The sequence below is a fragment of the Condylura cristata genome, unplaced genomic scaffold (genome assembly GCF_000260355.1).
Source record: "Condylura cristata isolate star-nosed mole 26May11 unplaced genomic scaffold, ConCri1.0 scaffold00014, whole genome shotgun sequence".
Taxonomy (NCBI): Eukaryota; Metazoa; Chordata; class Mammalia; order Eulipotyphla; family Talpidae; genus Condylura; species Condylura cristata.
The window spans coordinates 11,799,473-11,820,417 of record NW_004567115.1 but is presented as its reverse complement, the minus strand read 5'-3'; positions in this window follow the sequence as shown (position 1 = coordinate 11,820,417).

The following is a 20,945-nucleotide window of genomic DNA, read 5'->3' as shown; positions in this document are numbered from 1 at the left end:
GGATGATTCCGGGAGATTTCCAAAATTGCTAATCCTTAGAAGCTCAGAAATGAGTATGATCCTCAGAAATACTGGAACTGAATTGAGGGACTTCAAGGGACCTGCTTCATCTCACAGAGCTGGAGAAGAGACAAATGAGTGGTAATTGAGAAGGCTGGAATGTGTGCCAGTAGGGGAAAAAAAGCTGAAGAACAGCTGGCATAAATATAGAACCTGAGGAAGGCTTGGTGACCTCTGAGAGCAAGGATACAAGTGGAACAGAAACAGTGGAATAAGCTAAATACCTTTATAAGATGTATTATGATACTTCCACACACCTACCTCTACACAGTAGAGACAGATGTTTATTTTTTTTACTGAGAGTATACTTTTTTAGAATGCTTCTAAACTGAGTGACTAGAAGAATTAAGAATCATAATACCATAGCAAAAGAGGAATTAAGTAATAACTGGCTTGTTGAATCATAAGCTCCCAGGCCTCTTTCGCAAACTTGGCTTTCAGTAATCAGACAACCTGGATGATGCCTTCTGGGCAAAACGATGAAAGAAAAAGAGTCACTAAAAATTCAAACAGTGCAACAGACATACAGACACTGATCATTGTATCTCTAGAGAAAAGGCATATCCTGTTTTCCCTACAATGAAGTCACCACCAACACATGCAGTCTAGGCAAACACAGCTTCTGGCCAACTCTTCAGTGGTCCATTGTTAAAAATCATCAACATTTGGATAGGATTCATTGTCTAGAAGAAATAAGCTGAAGCAGGTAGAAGGAATGCAAGGAGGGAGGAAATCAAATAATTAAGACTTTCAAAGTAAATGAAGGAATATACTAGATCCATTAAACAAGAACATGTCCTAATAAGAAATACTCACAGAACAAAAAAGTATTCTCAGAAATTATAAATGTGATGTTACAAATAAAATGTTTAGCAGAATATTTGGACTATAAGTGATGGACATCACCAAGGAGTTTAAATTTAAACAAAAGAGTCATTGAGGGAAAGAGTAGATTCTAAGGGAGTCCATAGAAAGGGGGAAATGATGACAGACTGGGGCATGGTGGCAAAGTTCCAGAAATTTCAATGGCAATAAGTTTCCCAAAGCCAGAAGGTAATACAGTAATATCTTCAGAATCTTCAGAGGGAATTATCTCCAACTTAGAATTCTATACCCAACCAAATACTAATTATGAAGTAGAATAAAAAAAATTTCGAGTAAACCAAGTGTCAAAAACTGTATCTCCCATGTGTTTGTTTTCAGGAAGATAATGGAGGATGCACTCCAGAACATTGAGAATAAGCCAATGGAAAATACAGTATCCAAGAAATAAGGAATATAGCATAAGAAAAAGGTGAAGGGAATTGCCAGAAAATGGAAAAAGGACATTCTAAGATAATAGTTGCACAACAGAGGTAGCAAGCAAGCAATCCACATATAAGCAAAGAAATAAACACAAGATAGACAGCCCCTAGAAAAGTAAATTGTTAAAACAATTGTGGGACGAATTAGGGACTGATACTAGAAAACTAAGCAAACAAGAAAAGTAAAAGAATTATTAACTTTGGGAAAAAATAAATATTTGTTCCTAAAAATAAATTCAATGGTATACACATGACTCAGTTGTGACTAATATTTACATAGTCACAATGCACACATTAAAAAAAAATTGCAACAAAACTGTGTATGGGGGGAGGGGGAACAGAGTGAACTGAATATAAAAAAGTCAAATCCTTGTATACTTAGAAATCAATAGATAATATCTATTGATATTATCTACCAGGCCCTCCCTGGTGGCAAAACTGGTTAAAGTGCAGCACTGTGAAGCTGGCCACAGCCACTTCTTTGTGAGTTCTAGCCCCATCCCAGAGGTGATCCACATGGCGTGGCAGATCTCTCCTGTCTGGCCCACTGCTCCCCTCAGCAGTGTACTTCATGGATTTGCCTGCTCTATGCCCTACTCTGTCTCTGGTGAATCTTCTCACTGCCCCTGCACCTCTGGCTTATACCCAAGTTCTGTATGTATAAATAAATAACTTTTAAAAAAATAGACAATATCTAAAACTAAAAAATCAAGAAATAGTAGTATAACCATTTTATTTCAGTGGTTTGAAGCAAAAAACAGACTAGTAAAAATAATTGAAAATGCTTGCCTCTGTGGAGTAGTAGGTTGGAAAGGGATGGTGCAGTGCCTTACTCATTTTCATTATATTCCTTCAGGATCCAGAATAGATATAGACATGTGAGTATGTGTGTGTGTTTATATGTATGTATGTAGGTTTATATGGGGTTATGAAGATTTAGTAAAACAATGAAAGATGGCAAGGGTCACAATGTTTGAAGCATCTCAGGTAGTTCCTTTCCCCACCCTACATATCTGTATCATTACCATCCTCATCTGTTAGACTCATCCTTTACATCATCCTTCACATCTCTTCCACCACTTTTAAGCTCCTCCTGCAGGAATCTGGAAAGAGACCAGAATTCTGATCTTGTAGTGAAAACAAGAGAAAGGCTGAGCTAAGTAGAAACTGAGGTAGTGCTGTAGAATTTGCTCAAGAAGAGTAGTTCTTTATCTTGGAAACTATTACCTGAGATGCACAGTATTTATAAGACAGGAGGTTTATTTGGTACCTAAGTCTAAGAAGGAAAGAGGAATAAGTCATCAAATTTTCTGGAATTCTGTCAGCTAATTGTTAAATATAGTCATTATTAAAATTTAAATGACAAAACTTACAATGAAATAAATGATATTAAAAACAAAAGCAAAAATTCATAAAAGCTCATCACTTCTTTATTACTTGACTATTATCTATGTTCTTGATGTTATCTATTGTACCTATTGTTATCTATATCTGTGTTAAATGATGCCATATTGCTATCCAGAACTCAAGCTTGGTGAAAGATTTATACTGTAGGAATCAATAAACACAAATCAGGACCTGTTTTCTTGGAGACCCTGTTTTTTTAAACATGCATCAATACACCACTGACTATGAATTAGGAACATTAGAATCTACCTATGTCTGGTTTTCCAAAGACTCAAAAAAAAAACCCACAATTTTATCCCCACATCCTCCCTAGTAAGCAACAAATATTGGAATGGATGAATTGTAGGGGAGAAAGAGCTTTTCCTCTACTCTCTTAGAGTCTAAAGATTGCAGATTAAATAGACAAAGAAAAATTAATAGAAGAAAGAGAGATACATTTCATTTTATGTTAGAATTTTTACATGCATAGGATTTCAGAGAAAAAAAGAAAAGAATAACCCCAAAAAGTGGTTCTTAGACTCAGGGGTTTTTATACCATTTCAACAAAGAGCAAATAAATTATGAGGAAGTTATTACACAAAAGAAAGGGCAGTAGACTTCTAGGGAAGGTAAAGTGTGAGAAGGTTGATATATAGGGGAAACGATGGTAGATAGGCATAGAAAGGTTTATTGATGCAGACTCATCTGGTGCTGGCTCTCTGTCTCCAATGAGCATGGTTTCTATCCTTGTCTTGGTACCGGGAGAGCAGCAAAATTTATACTAACTTAATAAATAGTAATTTTATGGCCTGTTTTTAGGCAGAGAAGGGTAGCACAGAGAAATATCCCTGTGTCTTTTTCTCAATAGCTTGCAGTTCAAAATAATCTTTATGCCAAAGTGGTATCTTTTGGAGAGAGATATTCTCATACCTTTCAGAAGGAATGAACCAATGAATACATGAATATTCAGAAAGCTATTCTTAAAACTCAAAGCTTTCTTTAACATGTGAAAAAAGTCTTCTAAAACATAACAACTCAAAGTGTGCTCCATGGGTCATCAGTATTTGCATCACCTGAAATGTGTTAGCAAAACAAAATCTCAGACCCCATGCAAGCCTTGCTGTAAATGCCAGCTTTAGCCAAAATATACTTGAGCTGGAATATTTTCTACATCTCACCTGAAATTCTACTGTTCAGAAATCCATGTAGCATACAAGCCTTTAAAAAGCAAGTACTTCTGAGTGGGTTAATGGCCCACTTTTCAAAAGAATTTGTACAAGGAGATTGCTTTCTTTCCTTCAAACCTTTACCTGAGACATACAGTGTTTACATAACAGAAGCTTTATTTGGAAAAGACAGGGCAAAGTTAAAGGGGGGACATTTCAGTGACTCCACAGGATCAAGGTAATACCTTCTTCCTCTCTCACCTGCCTACAGCCTGGTCTCCACTTAACAGCTAACTGAGCTTTGAAAAATGCAGAGCTGGTCATGGAATCCTCTTTCCTTTCCCTTTAAAGAACAAAATCTGAAATTCTGATCTGTATTGGAAAACCCAGGAAAATCTTCCCCGGCCTTCGCAAATCACTTTCCAGTGCCTTCCTCCCTCCACAAGACACTTCAATTTTCCTCTGCCTTCAGTTTCTGTACTTGTTCTCTGAATCTGGAACTCTCTGTACCTGGATCTTCCTTGCCCAGTTCATCAGTCTGTCTCCTCTCTCAGAGGCCACTGCTGACCAAACCCAGACTGTCCTTCTACAACATCATCTTTCTTTTCCTCCTGGTAATCTTTACTCTTTGAATATATCAATATCATGCTGAACTTATTTGCTTATTTATTTTCTGTGAACTCCAACACACACAAACTCATCCATTGACACAAGCTAGATGTTAACTATATGAGAACAGGGATCATGTCAGCACCCAGTATCATACCTGGACAGAGTATGTGCTCAATAAAATGACCCAGCAGGCACAGGTGTGAAGGAAGCTGTCTGCCTGGCAAAGTTCTCTACCACCAAATGCCCGCACCCCGCAAAGGGTTAAAAAAAAATCTTTCACTCTTCCTTATTTGGGCCCTTATGCTATGCAATCTGCCCCTTGTCGCCTCCCAGAACACAGCCCTGCCATTTGTGCTATGGATATTCCAGTATGAAGGAGTTTGCTGAGTGCCCAGAAAGGCAACTAGTATGAGGTCTTGGAATCCCCACTAACGGTAGGTCCTAAGGTGCATCTGACTCTGGAGGTCAACCACACCACCAGAAATTCACAGTTGCAAGGGCCGATATGCTAAACTCTTACCAGCCAGTGGCTGTCAGATTGGGCAAAGCTTTCTATGGAAGGCCACATTATTTCAAGTTTGCTGCTAAGTGGGATGAAGTGTGTGCCCCCGCCACACACCTGTACCCACACACATTAGGTGAAGGGATGACTGTCAAAGACAGCAGTGCTCAGTACTGGGTTGTGCCCCAGTGACCCCTCTGTGGTCCCTGTGACTCCTCTGCATTTGGAATTGTACTGTTGAAAAGGAGCCCACCTGGTCATTTTCTAGACACAATCTCAATAGATTCAATCAAACCACCAGGTCAGGAACCTTCATTGCCAACTGAAGATTTTGCTGCTGAAGACCTCAGGCATCTCTCCAAGAGTAACCTCAGGGCCCCATTTCTAGGCACTAGGAACACCTTGCTATGGCTCCCATAGAGCAAATAACCCGGCACTGGTGGAATCACTGAAATTTTTGCAGCTGCCCAAGAACTCATTCTCTACCTATCACATTGCTATGAAACCATTCTTCTGGGTCCAAAAAAGTCCACTGTCAGGACAAATTGAGGGGCTGCTGTACTCTCACCATAACTATTAGCAACGCAGCTAAGAAAATGAAGCTCTAAAGAAATTCTTTCTCATTTCTTCCCATTAAGTAGCCTTTGTATCATTCATTTTCATATTTTCCTTCATCATCAAGAATATGGACAAATCACCTTTTCCTTCTTTCAGATCTTTTTTTTTTCCATTTCAAGTTCTTGTCTTCTGAAGTGGGGTCTGCCCAGCCCTGTCCCTCCCCTATCTTTTAGGCTTGCCCTCATCTATCGGGATGCCCAGGAAAGTAACAAGAGAAGAAGGAGGTTGCAGGAGAAGAGACATATAAACAAACAAGAAAGGATCATTTGTGCTCACTGGCCCCAGTGCCTGGCCCTCCTTCCCTGGGGAGTTTGCCTGCCTCGGAGTTGCTATAGCTCTATATATCCAGCAGTGACAACCCCTGCTTCAAAGAATTTTCATTGTTGGTGACCAGTCAAGAGACTGTTTCTTCATCTTCTGTCCCTATTTGCTTTATGTCCCCTCTTTATCCCCTCTTTCCTTAGACTCTCTGGTCTTTTTTTTTTTTTAAGATTTATTTATTTGTGCATACAGAACTGGGGTACAGGCCAGAGGCTCAGGGGTGGTGAGAGGTTTCACCAGAGACAGAGAGGGAAACAGAACAGGTAGATTGACGAAGTACACTGCTGAGGGGAGCAGCGGGCGGGTCAGGAGAGGTCTGCCACGCCATGAGGTCACCTCCGGGACAGGCGGGAATTGAACTCATGTTGAAGCAGCTTTAGATTCTCAGTGCAGTGCTTTAACCCGCTGCACCACCAGGGAGGGCCGACTCTCTGGTCTTTTTTTTTTTTTTGGTCACTGGCAGGCCACTCAAATTAGCAGGTTGAATCCTGGGTCATATTACCTCACAAGTCCTAGCTGCCAGTGTGCTTGAACTGTGAGGGAGGGTCAGGAAGACAAATATGCCGGGGGTGTTAGGCCCAACTTTGAGGGGATCTTTATCCATTTGGGGGCAGGTGAACGATTTGGAGGACTCAGTGTACTCTTAGTACTGAATTCAGCTGGACCTTTCCACTATAGCAGTGGACCCTGCTTACCTGGGGATTATGGCCATGTAACAATATGGTCCCCAGGAAAAGGGGAAGTCCCAGGTACCCTGCCCTACCCAAGGGAGGGTGGGGATGAACAGGGAGAAGCTGGAGAGGGGACTGAGAAAGGAGAAAGAAGGATGGAAAGCCAGGAGACCTAAAGAGTCACAGGAACAGAGACTTGAAGAAATTTCTTGTTTCTTGACTTTGGACTGGTTTAAACAGTTGGGGGTGAGAAACCCGTGGGGAGTTTAACAATGGCAAAATTATCTTAATTGCAATTTTGCTCTTTTCCTTCCAGACTTGTATGGCCCTTTCTGCCCTGCCCCTAGAAGGTGCTTTAGACTGTGGCAGGCTTTTAGGTATCAATAGCCCTGCTTTGGGCCAACCCTGTTTCGCTGGTCATTTACCCATGAGGGGGATGGGTAACTTTGGGTGCTTGATTTGGAAACCATATTCTTGTCTTTTCTTTGTTGCACACTAACCATATTAAAGTTCCTTTCCATTGACAGTCTTATGAATTAGAGTATGTTCTATCTTGATGTGGCAGATGGCAGAACCTATTTAGAGTGGACGTTCTGGTGTACCCTCTCCCTGCCCTGTAACAGTGAGAGTCAAAACACCCTTGCCTCAGGTTGACCCTCACTCCTGCTCCACCCTCCTCAGTCACCCGTGTCAGCAGCTCCATCCTCTAGGTTCTTCTCTCCACTGGTCTCTCCTTTTTGCCTCCCTGAGCCCTGCTCCCTTTAAAGATAAGCAGAAACAAATTATTTATGAAGAGCTCTCATTTACAATGCATCTATAGTATCTAAGAAGACACCAATTATTTATGTAATGAACAGTCACGATGAATCACAAACGATGATTTGGGTCAGAAATTAGCTTCATTAATTTGCTGTGAGACTTACTGCTTTGATTTAGAACCTCAACAGTCCTCAGACCCACTAATCTCCTAGCTTTCTTGTTGTTTCTGCCTGAGCCTAGTTCAGGTGAAGATACAGCACAATCACTTTGAATCATGGGCCTTCCCAACTAGCTTTGCTTAGTGGTCATTTCACATCTGACTCGGGCTGCCCAACCCTGCTCAGCAGTCACCTTCCTAACCTGCTCTGCATTGAATGCTGACCTGTGTGTGACATATGGAAGAACACCCTGGCCAAAGGATCCTATGAGTTTTGACCACAGATTTTCACATTCCAGTCACCATAAACAGTATGGACAAATCACTGTTTTCTTCCATCAGATCTTTCTTCACTTCATGTTCCTATGTTCTGAAGCTCTCCCTCCCTGCTATTCTAGGCTTGCCACTATCTATTGGAATTTCCCACAAGTGAAAGCCAAGCTGGGGGTTGTGCCAGTCACCACAGCACCAAGACAGATCACAGACCTGGAAGCTACTGACACAGTCTGACACGAAGCAGTTCATGGCACAAACATTCTCCAGTCGCGGGGCACGAATCCTTGCTGAGCAGACATGCACCTGTCTGTGTACCTCAGGGTCCCACCTCAGGGAGGGGAGGGGAGGTTGGAGACAGCAAAACTCTGCCTGAGCTTCAATGTCCTAAGTCCAGTTCTCCCTGGACATTCAGCGAGCTCTTCTTTCTTTACCACCTAAGCAAATGTGGACTGCAGTTTGCTGCCCACATGAATTTTATCTTTATTTTTTTAATTTAGCTATTTTACCCATTACACAAACACATGGGTTAAAGAGTAAGCAGTTCCACTGTTTGTGTTCACACAGTAAATAGCAGTCTCCCAATGCTAATACCCCTATTTTCATTGGTAGTTATCTCCATGTCTTAAAAACTAAACTTGGATTATTACTTCGGGTTTTTCCTTTATAATTCCAGGCATTAACTCTTAGCTTCCCTCTCTATAAAATAGGAAAGCTTAATTCTCTCTCTCACCTCAGTTCTTTCTCTACACACACATATTTATAGTTCATAATGAGCAAACAGTGACCCTTGGCCAGCCACCTGTTTTGATATATAAAGTGTCATTGGACTAGAGCTGTGCCTACTTGTTTATATGTTGTTTCTGTCTGCTTTTCGTGTTATCAGCTGCAGAGCTGAGTAGTTGCAACAGAGAGCACATAGCCCACAAAGCCTAAAATATTTATTACCAGCTTTTTACAAAATCATTTTCAAGTTCTGTCAGTCCTTATATCCTCATCACAGTACCACTGAGTTTTGTTATCCAGCAACATCCAGGTTTCCATTATTCTATGTAAATGTCATGATCAACTGAGCCACATAGTATACTCTGGGTATTTTTCCTGTCTTGGACATTTGGTTTTCGCATGCACATATAATTGTCTTTTTTGTTGTTGTTCAATTTCTGTGATCTTACTATTAACTCAGCAAACTCTTCCCAAGTGTGAAAATCTGTTTGGTCATATTAAGGTACCAAGCACACTACTAAGAGCCTACTGACCTGCTCCATTCTGAACCGGTTATTTCCTAGATCTGCTACAGACATCATCTTGCCAATGGCTGCAAAAGGGGGTCCTTTTCCTTCAGACTGTACTCAACCCCCTATTTTCAGGAGCTATGTCACTCAACTTTCTGATTTGTTCTGGTTTTACAGAAGAACATTATCCACTACTAACCCAAGAAAAAATAGAGGTAGTGCATTTTTGAGGCTTTGCTTATCTGAAAACATTTATTCCATCCTATAATAAATTATTTATTAGACTATGACTAAAATTAAATATAAAAATTATTTTTCCCTGGAAGTCTGAGGGCATTTTTCAATGTCTTCAATTAGTTTTACTGCTGGAAAGTCTGATACTACTTAAACTCGTTATCATTTTGAAGTTTTACGTTTTTTTTCCTCTTGGGAGCATCTTAATTTTTACTAGTGTTATCAAATTTCACAATGTGCTTTGACCTAGATCAATATCTATCTGGTAAGCAAGGCATGAAGCCAGTCCTTTAATGTTGGAAATTCATTCCTTCAGTTCTGGGACATTTTAAAATTATTTCTTTGGTGGTTTCCCTCCTACCAATTATCTTTGCTTGCTTCCTGGAGCTCCAATTATTTGTTTTTTTTTTTTTTGTTTGTTTGTTTGTTTTTTATGTCTTGTTCCCATCCTATTATAATTTAGCTCTATGTCCTAGAAAATAATCTCAACTTAATTTTCCAATTCTACTAAGATTTCAGTATAGCTTTCACTGTGCTGTTGTTCTGTTTTCTGAAGTCTACTCTTTTCTTGTAACTATGAGAATATTGAATATGAGAATATTGTATCTATGAGAATATTTTCTTCAAATTTTCACTTTCTCAAGCATTTTGTTTTCTTCCTAGTAGTCTTCAGTTTGTGCATTTTGGCTCCAGTCATATTAGATACTTCCCCAGTGGACTGATGTTTCTTAACTGTTTATGTTCAAAACTGGAGCAGTAAGAAGCCAAATGGAATCTCTGGTTGGACAGAGTCAGCCACGATTATAGGATTATTTGCCTGAACCATTTCTTGGGGTGTCTCCAATGTTGCCATTGTTTGGTCTTTCTCTTGGAATGAGGGGGATTGACAGAGAAGTCAACGATAAATCTGACTGGAGGGAAGGTAGGAATCTTAATTTTTGATATTGAAATTTTCCATATCTGTTATTAATTTAATCACCCTGAATTCACAGCAGCACACCCACCTTCAGCTGTGGCTGGTGCTACCCTGGTCCAGGGACTCACTGGTTTTAGTCTCTCTAGAGACAAGTCTATAACCCTCCAGTCTGCTGTCTCATACTGCACAGTGGTGAAGAGGATGAAAGAGGAAGGAATGCAGTTTCCAATCTCATCTTAACCGAGACTTTCAACCAGTTTGATTTTAAGTAAACTGTCAGCCCCACTTCCAGGGCCTCCTGGTGCCACCAGTTATGAAGAATTTCTGGATTCTGGGACTAAAGTTTTTGACTTTCACAACTGCTGACTGAAGATTTATGTTTATCATGGCCATTAAACCACCATTCCCCCAGATAGTCTTCCCAACTGCCATGTTGTTGTAGATTCAAGAATGATGATTTAAGAATGATGTTTTGAGACAGATTAAAATTAAGCATTTATGTTTTATCTTCCATCTTTTCTAAAAATAAAACTTATGAATGCCATCCATTTCTCTATATTATTAATGTTTCCTAATAAACATTAGGAAGTAGCTCATAGCAGCTACTTAGTATATAGCAGACTGGCCCAAAATTAATACCGAAGGAACATTTGTGGACTGGTGCTTCTCTTCACACTGTCATCATCTAAAGCCTCTTCTGTCTTTACTTCTTTCAATCTTCTTTCTCTGACTTAAATTCTACCCACTCTAAACCCATATCTGTATTATCCAATATTGTAGCCACTAGCCATACACATTTAATCATATGCCCAGATGGAGTCCTTCCCTTTCACATATCTGTACTTCTACATCTGCTGTTCTCAGTTGTAGATTAAAGTCTTTTCTAGGCAGGCTACTATAAACTATTAGTCCCTCTTCAAAATTCTGGATTAGATATCCTTCTTTTGTGTACACAGAGAATTATAAATCCACCTTTTATAATACTTGAATGGTTATAAATACATGTTTACTTATTTCTTTGGGCCCTATGAGTTCATATGGAATAAGAATTCATATTATTTACATTTGTCTCCTAAAAACTACCTCAGTGTCTAGAGTTGACTATACTTGGAAAAGTAAATAATGAAAGAGGTAGCATGTAAAAAAAAGAAAGAAAGAAAGAAAAGAGGGAAGGGGGGGAGGTTAGAAAAATGGGAAGCATGATCCTGACAATCAATTCCATTTAAAATGTGCCTACACATTTTAAGCTCCCATGTGACTTCTCTTTTTCATTGACCTATGTAGTAGGTTTTATTAGCACTTGCACATATATGGTGCCATCCTTACAGGATTCTAGTTTCCACTCCACTGACATCAGATTTGTCCAATTTGTCCACGTGATTTGCTTTGCCCATTCAAGGATAAGTGGGGATAGCATGTGACACTTCGGAGAACTAATCTTTTGTGTGGCTTAATCACATGTCTATTTATTTATTTTACGGCAAGGTCATTGCTATCCCAGAGAACTATTGACATGCTCCACACGGGGCAAGCAATAACTAACTGTCAGTGAAGACGGTCTCCATGTGGATGGAAAAATAAGACTTTGTTATTGTGAGTCTCTGATGGAGGGTTGATTATTACTGGACAGTCACTTAGCCTAGCTGAATGATAGGAACTAGCAGCAATCCCATGGGTATACAATGCAAGATGAGCCCTAGGATTTGAGAGTATAACAGTTGAAAGGTCATTCTATTAGCCCCCTAGCCAGCAGAGAAATCCTCTGCCTAGCACTCTGAGTCTTTAAAATTCTGCTTGAACTCCTTTGTTGTGAGGGAAGGGAGCTCATCAGATTGTGTGTCAGTTCGTTTCATTGCTGGAATTCAATTGAAAGGATATTTTCCAGTTGGTCTCCCCACTGGCTCTTGTCCTGCCACCTGTTGCCACCCACATCAATCTACTCTATTCCACAGGACAGACCCAAATTATTAGAAGTTTCATCATGTTCACAATGAAGATTGTCAGTTCTCACTTTGTTGGAAAATTTAGAGGATGAAAATAAAGAGATGATGCCAAGTGAAATAAGTCAGAAGAAAGGCAAATACTGAATAATTTCACTAATGTGTGTAATATAGAGAAGCAAAGGAAAGGAGTAGACAAAACGAAACCAAAACAAACCCTAAAAATCTGATTATAAAAATGAGGCTATCAGAGGGGGATCATGGGGATGGGGAGCAGAGAGGGTAGGTCCACAATTATAGAGGATCCAAGTAGAGGATTATTATGGGTGGTTGGATGAAGGTGTTGTGGGAACATGCAGCTGATAAGATGTGAACATGTACCTCTTAGTAAGCCAATGTTGCCTCAATTAGAAGAAATAAAAATAAATTTTAAATAAATAAATAAAATATTTCATTTTAAAAAAGAAAATAAAACTATTTTGATCCTTTAGGATAAAAAAAAAAATCTCGCTAGTGCAAATTTATCATGCGACTTTGTATATCCCACAAAGGAAAAATGGGGTTCTTTAAATAAATGTTCCCATTTACAACTTTAACATTCTCAGAAACACAAGCGATGAACTTGATCCTTACTAAAATAAATGATCAATATTTTGTCAACGTGCTTCCAAGAAAACCTTTTAAAATGCACATGATTTGGGTTAACATTTCTTGAACACAAAGCATGTTTTAAGTTTTTCCAAACAATCCGGAGGATTATAGCTCTTTGTAGAGCCCACCACATTTCCAGGAAACCCATCATGGTTTTTTCTAATAAGCTTTTCACTGATTTATGCAGTATGTCCCTTTTAACTACCCAGAGACAAATGTTAAGAGAAGTACACGCTCTGAGAGACTCCAGAATGTGGACAGGAAGCAACAACAGATAGGTCAAATTGTAGGGGGAACAAAGATGTCTGCTTTAAATAGTTTATTTTAAATAAATAAGTAAAATCTGTTTGCATTGATTCTTATTTAATTACAAAAGTAAATCACAAATAACTACTTATTATAAAAAATTTAAACACTATTGAACTCTACAGAGCATGCTGTCCAAGAAAACTTTCAGTAATGATGGAATATTCTATATCTGCACTATTCAGTAAGGTAGCCATTAGCCACCTGTGGTTATGGTATGCACTGGAAGGATAGCAGACAAAGACTGAGGAACTGACTCTCATTTTTATTTAATTTTAATTAAGTTTAAATGCTTATAAAGGAATAATAACTACCATGTTGAATAGCACAGTAAAATCAGAGTATTTTTAAAGTCTGTAAGAAGCCATTGTTAATGATTTGGTATATTCTTTGGACATCGGGGGATAAGGAGTAAACTCTAAGTCATATATAACTAGTAAGGTGGTTTACAGCATGGTCAGTATTCAACCCCTCAGTCCACATACTGAATGTCTGACCAAAGCTAGTTCATTAATCTCTCAGTTTTCTCATCTATAAAATGGGGCTAATAACAATAACTGCCCCTTGGGAGTATTTGAGAATTAGCCAACATTTTTAAAACCCTTAGAGTAGTTTTTGTTCATAAGAATACATTAAATTTTTATATTGGATAAGAATATTTTATGAATGTCCTTATTCTGAGGCTTATTTTGCACTTCTTGCCTAAGAAAATTTTCTATGTCAGCAAGTATAGAACTACTTTATTTTTAAATGTGAACCTTTTTTTATAGGATAAGAGTAATAAATACACACAGTATTAAAACAACAAACAAAATAGTCAAAATCTACTGACTTCCTGAAATAAAAAGCTAGATAACTCAGACCAATCTTCCTCTAAGATTTTAAAAGAATTGAATCAACTGTAATTTTCTGTTTTAAAGAACTAAATAGCCTACAAAATAACAATAAATTTCCAATTCAGGATTTGGGGAAGAACAGAACTCAAAGAGGCTAATACAGACTGCTCTGATTAATATAGTAAGCGATCCAAAAATTGGGGTTATTAGAAACAAAGTTGAAATAACTACACACGAGGAAAGAAATTGAGATTAGAGCAGAACTAGAAACTATAAAAAGAACCAAATGTAAGTCCCAACACTAAAAACTATAATAAAACAAAAATAAATCAATCCACTTATTGGATGGATTTAAGTACACTCTGGAAACAGCTGAAAAGTGAATTTGTGACTTGGAAGTTATTAAGAAATATCCTGAATAAAGTATGGAAAACACTGGAAAGAGGATAAAAGATACTGAAGATTCTGTGAAACCTAATTTATATTTAAATGGATTCTCAGAAAGTGTACAGACCAAGATCGACAGTAATACTTGAAGTGATAATGGCTGAGAACATTGGGAAATATATAAAAAGACATTAATCAATAATTTCAATACACCATATAAACCACAAACAAAAGGCATGAAAAAACCACTAGACATATTATCATAAAACTATCTCAAAGACAATGAGAAAATCTTAAAAGCAAGTGAAGAAAAATGTTAAATAAGCTTCCAAAGCAATAAAACTGAAAGTTAATTTCTCAGCAAAAACAATAGAAGCCAAACTTCAGTTGAATGATCTATTAAAAGTACTGTAAGGGAAAAAAAAATGCCAACCTAGAATATCAGTGAAAATATCCTCCCAAATGAGCTAAAAAAGGACTTGCAGAAAAAGTTGAGAGGATTCATCACCAGCAGATACTCATTGCAGAAAACACCAAAAGTTATATAGAGGCAGAAGAATTATCTCTAGTGGAAGGTTTGAAGTACAGAATAGAATGAAGATCAACAGCAATAGGTATAAATCAAGAATAATAAAGTCCCAGGGAGTTAAAGTATATTTAAAGTTAAATATTCATAAAAATCAGAGTAGCTAATTAAAAATTAATATGTATTAAATTTCTTATATTATTCAGGTGGCAAAAAAGTTCTAATTAATGTTAGACTTCTGTAAATTAAAGATGCAGATTGCAGTATCTAAGAAAGCCATTCTATTCTTAATTCCAGTAAAAGTTTTATGATAAATGGATTTTGAATTCTTATCAAATATACTTTCTATGACTTTCAGAACTATCATCCTATCCCTACCTCTTTGAACTATTAATGTAGTGAAGTCATTAGTGTAATGTATAACATTAAACCAACCTTGAATTTCTAGACTATTCTTTTGATATGATTTATTACATTTTTGTATATTGCATGAATTCAGTCTGCCAATCTTTAGATTGTTTTGTTTGCTTGTTTTTACACGTAGGCTTATAAACCTATTGACCTATAATTTGTTGTTCTTTTTTTAAAAAGTCTAATTTTTTTCTTCATCTAAGTCTAATTTTGGAAACAGCTATTTTAATATTATAAATTGAGTTGGGGAGTTTTCAATTGCCTAGAAGATTTTGTGTACTTGTTACATAAAAGTTGACAGAAACTCACCTATAAAATTGCCTATTCACCTATTTGTGAAAGATTATTTTCTGTTCTCATTGATCTAATTTTGTTTAAAGAAACTTCCTACTTGTGTAAAGAAAAATTTTAATATTACAGGTATCATATCTATAAGTCTTTTATGCATTTTTAGCATGTATTCTGTATTTTTAAATTTTCAATACTAAACTTGTATCAGTCCTTTAACATTTCTTGAATCTACTTCAAAAAGCCAGCTTTTGGCTATGTTGATCTTCCTTATCATATATCTACTTTCTGTTTCTCCAGTTTCTGTTCTTATTCTTATTATGTCATTGCTTTTATAATTCCAGTTAGTGCTGTTATTTTCTAAATTATTATTTGATGTTCATATCATTAAATTTCAGTTTTCTAATATAAGCTTTATACACACACACATAGCTTCTCTTTGAGTGCTGTTGAGTTATAAGTTTTGGATTGTAGCATTTTCACTATGATTGAATATTGTTTTTGTTTCTCATTTTGTCATTTCCTCTGATCAGCTCAGGAAAATGTCTAGCATCTTCCAAAGTCATGAGTTTTTAATCCCAATTTTTTTCATAACTGTACTTAAAGTATGAACATATAATGTGGTATATATGAAACAGATTCTTTGATATTTCAGAGCTGTTTTGCAACATAGACATGGTCAATATTAATAAATATTCTGTGTGTGCTTGAGAAAAATATTCACTTTGTAATTAATTGGTAAAAGTTTCTAAATATATCTACATTAAATCAAGCTTGTGAATTGTGTTTAAAATACAATTTAAAAAATCAATTGTGTTTCTGTAAACCAGTAATAACAGCTGAAATTGAATTTGTTAAATGATGCCAACCATTTACAATAGCATTAAAAAAAAATCAGGTATCTGACAAAATCTGCTAAAACCTCTATGTTGAAAATTATAAAACTTAGTCAAAAGATAGCAAATAAGATTTAAATAAATGAAGAAGTTACTTTGTTCATATTCTGAAAGACTGAGCATTTTCAAGAGATCAGTTCTCCCCATTGGGTTTGTGTATTGAGTGTGCAAATGGACAAAATGTCCTAAAATTTATACACAGTCACTAATAAGCAAGGATATCTAACTTGTAGTTAAAGAAAAATTAAATATGAAGATTTATTATGAAATCATGATAATTATAACTATATAGTATTGATTCAGGGAGAGACCAAGAAAGAAAACAGCACAAAAACCTGGAAATAGACCCAGTTAGATAGATGTACCTTCTTTGTGACAGAGGTGATGTTGTAAATCAGTGGCAAAGGAAAGATTTTTCAATAAATAGGTCTGGATCAATGGGTTATGCTTATAGAAAAACAAGAAAGAAATGTATTACCTAGTGCACAACATATACAATACTTATTTCCAGGTAAATTAAAGTCCCAGCTATAAAATTTAAAACTATAAAGTTTCAGTAAGAAAAAAAGTCTTTTTGATCTAAGGATGGGAATGGCCTTAGTAACATAGGAAAAGAAAACAAAAAAAAAAGTGAAATAAATTCAAGTAAAATAAATCCTAATAACCAAAAGATTAATCTTACAAATAAATAAGAAAAAAAATGAGCAAAAGAGGTTTCAGGCATTTCACAAAGGATGATATCTGGGAAGATGCCCAATCTCATTAGGAACCAGCAAAGTAAAATTTACAACACAAGGATATACAAATATCTGTTCAACCGATTTTTAAAAATTAAATCTAATAGCATTAAATGCTGGGAAGACTGAAAGGGAACTCTTGTATACTGTAAAATCTAATAGCATTAAATGCTGGGAAGACTGAAAGGGAACTCTTGTATACTGTAAGTACACATAAAAATTGCATTAGAGAATGGGATCAAAAACGGTGGGGGAGGGAAGTGCACTGGACTGTGGCGATGGCACATGGGTGACTTGGTGATGGGAAACCCATGGGGATTACAATTGAGATGGAAAAAAAAATGTACAAAATGATGTAAAAATAAACTATTAAAAAATATAATAATAAATAAACCTCTGGGAACAGAACTGGACCAAAGAAGGGAATGTTCGTGCCCACTACGTGCAAAAACATGAAACCAGGGGGGCTTGCCACTTGCAAAGTTGAGAGGGCCACTTTCTAGAAATAAAGTGTCACATCGGTCCTCCCTGGTGGCGCAGCGGTTTAAAGCACAGCACTAAGAAATTTAAGCCACTTCCACATGAGTTCGATCCCTGGCTGCCCCAGAGATGATCCACATGGCATGGCAGACCTCTCCTGACCCGCCCCGCTGCTCCCCTCAGCAGGGTACTTTGTGATCTGCTTGTTCTGCTCACCACTCTTTCTCTGGTGAATCCTCTCACCCTCCGCATCTCTGGCCTATACCTCGGTTCTGTATAAATAAATCTTTTAAAAAGAAAAAAAAAAGCTCTAACCTTTGTCCCTTCTTTAGACATGCTTTGGGTTTCTGCCCAAATCTTTGAACTCCACATTGTCATTCTCTACTATTCTCAAATAAACACATTTTAGCTTGCTCAAAAAAAAAAAAAAAATATTGCATTAGCATTCTGATAACTGGATTTTCTTGCAAAACTTAACATGTGCATATCTGAAAACTCAGCATTTGCATCCCAGATCTACACCCTCCAGGAACTCCTCCACACATGCATCGGAAACACGTGCTAACAATATCCACAGCCTGTGTACAACACAAATGTCCACCAAAACAGGTATGAATAAATGGCAGTGCAAAAAATAATCCTTGTACAAAACACTCAGCAAGGTCTTTTTTATAATTTATAAGGACAATGAAATATGTGTATATAGACATTTCCTGGAGGAAAAGTACGAATTTTCACACTACAATGTATCAATTAACACTCTAAACATCAGGTCAATATTTTTACCTTCAGAATTTCAGGGAAAATGGTGTATATTCACTTGGTGAAATGTAGAGAGGAAAGAAAATGAATAAACTATGGTCACCTGGTCAACATGGATGATTCAGAAACCTAGTGATTAGTGAAGGAAACAAAAACAGCAGAACTAACAGTATAGAGGATATATACAATTGACGCAACACTTTGAAGCAAATAAAGCAAGGTAGCTGTTAACAATGGACATTTCTGGAGGGATGAAGGGGATGTGACCAGAGAGTGTTGATTACTTCTTAGTCTTTATGTATTTTTAGTTATATTTATATACTTATATATACTTCTGTGTAAATGATACATTTTGCAATAAAAAGTTAAAGATAAAAAAGGTATTGATTTTTATGTATTGATTTTATAACTAGCCACCTTATTATTCTTTTATTGTTTCCAATCATTTTTCTATCAATTTTCTTGGTTTGTATATGATAGTATCAACTGCATGTAATGATAATTTTGTTTTCTCCTTTCTAATATTGATACTTCTTTTTTCTTATAATTGCATTGGCTGTTGCTTCTAGATCAATGCTTCAATTACAGTGATAATCTTTTTTCTTGCACCATTCATGGATTGCCTTCTGTAGTGTTTTGTCCTTAAATATGTAGAGCTTTTGCTCTACAGAACTGTCTCAGGATGAAATAGGCCACTTAGAGAGCCAGGCAGAGAGACTGTATGAACTAGTGTTTCAGCTTGTTGTCTGTTTCTCACTGCACTTGATAAGGGGGACCATGACATCATTTCATTCCTCCACCATGGAGCCAAACAGAAAGGGCCAAAATGGAATTAGCACCACCTTCACGCAGGCAGCAGACACACTCTTGATAGTGAGCTCACTCCAAGGCTAGGCTGAGTGGCCTTCTCCACCGAGCCCAGAGTGCTCACGGCAGGCTCACCTTCTCTTGCAGGAATGGCTGGCTGACAAACAGGCTAGGGGAGTGAAAGCAGACATCTGAGCTTTGTGACAGATCTGTCCCCACAGGCCATTCTCTGAGCAGAGCACAGCTGAATCCAGAACAAACACTTCTCTCAAAGGGCCTGTGTTTTCATTTAATAGAGTTCAAATTGAGTGTCCAGAAACCTTGATTTTTTTTGTTTACTTCCTCGATGTCTTCCATGGCAGATGCAAAGATTAGGTGGGCCCCCTTCTGCCCACATCTCAGGACCTCCTCATGTGAGAAGTGTGCGGCCAGTGAGCTGACCCACTGTTTTAAAACGGTGCCTAAGACAAACTGCTGAGAGGTTGTATGAAAATCCTGGGAGCCTGTGTGTGGAAAACACCTGCAGAACTTCCAGTCAGGGGGAGTTTTCATAATTGTTTCCAGAGCCCGGGTAGGCAACAATGTTGAGTGTATTAAAAATACAGATTCAATAACCCTGGCCCCAGAGGGGTGGAATTAGTATCTCAGCTAGCAGCTGAGAATGAGAGCCTTTATCAAGTAATATTAGCTATTACTGCATACAACCACCCCCAAAACCTGTGGCTTAAGGCAGTAAGCATCTTTTATATCCCAGGAAACTAAATGTCAGCTGAGTAGTTCTCCTGGTCTCAGTTGCACTTATACATCTCTCTGTGGTCTCTGTTGCTCACAAATGGGGGTTGCTGACAGGTGGATGCTCTTACTTTTCATGGATTGGTTGGCTCCTCTATGATGAGCTTATCTGGGACTGCTGGGATCCCAGCCACATGATCTTTCTTCTCCAACAAGTTGACCTGAGCTCCCTCACAGGGCTTCTGAAAGACCTAAAACTAGCAAGACTCCTTGTAGTATAAACTTGGAAAGGGCACACTGTGGAAAGGGTAGATTGACTCTACTTCATTCCACTGGCCCAAACCAGCCATCACTCCTGCCCAGATTCATGGGAGAAAGAGAACAGACTCCCTCTCTTAAAGGGAGAAGCTGCCAAGTCCTACTGCAGGAGGCATGGGTGTAGGGGGAGCTGATAATGGGGAACAGTTTTGCCATCAATCTGCCACACAGCTCCCCTAATGAGTGCAGAACAGACACTCTGGCCTCGGTCTGCAGACCATCTGTGTACACCAGGGTGATGATGTCCTCTCAAGATGCCCATGGACAAGGCTACTCAAGGTCTCCCATTGTGTCATTCAACCATGAGTCTCAATGATTCTCATATTCCAGAGCCTGTGCCCTGTTACTGGGACCAAAATCCTAATATTGCCAGCATGCCAAAGGGAATCCTGGGTCTGGCTGACACCAACCAACTCTCAAGAGCCTCAGTCCTTACCAGAAGAAGGCCATCCATCCACTTACATATAACATATAGTCAACTGGCCGGTGTTCTTTTCCAATAAACAGAGACATGAGAAGACAAACAGAACTTAGAAGGTCAAGTACATCAGAACTTCTTCAGTAACCAATGATAAGTTTCAGTCAAATCTCAGTTTTTTTTATCACCTGTCACTAAACCAATCACTTTGGGAGGAAAATGTGATATGCCATATT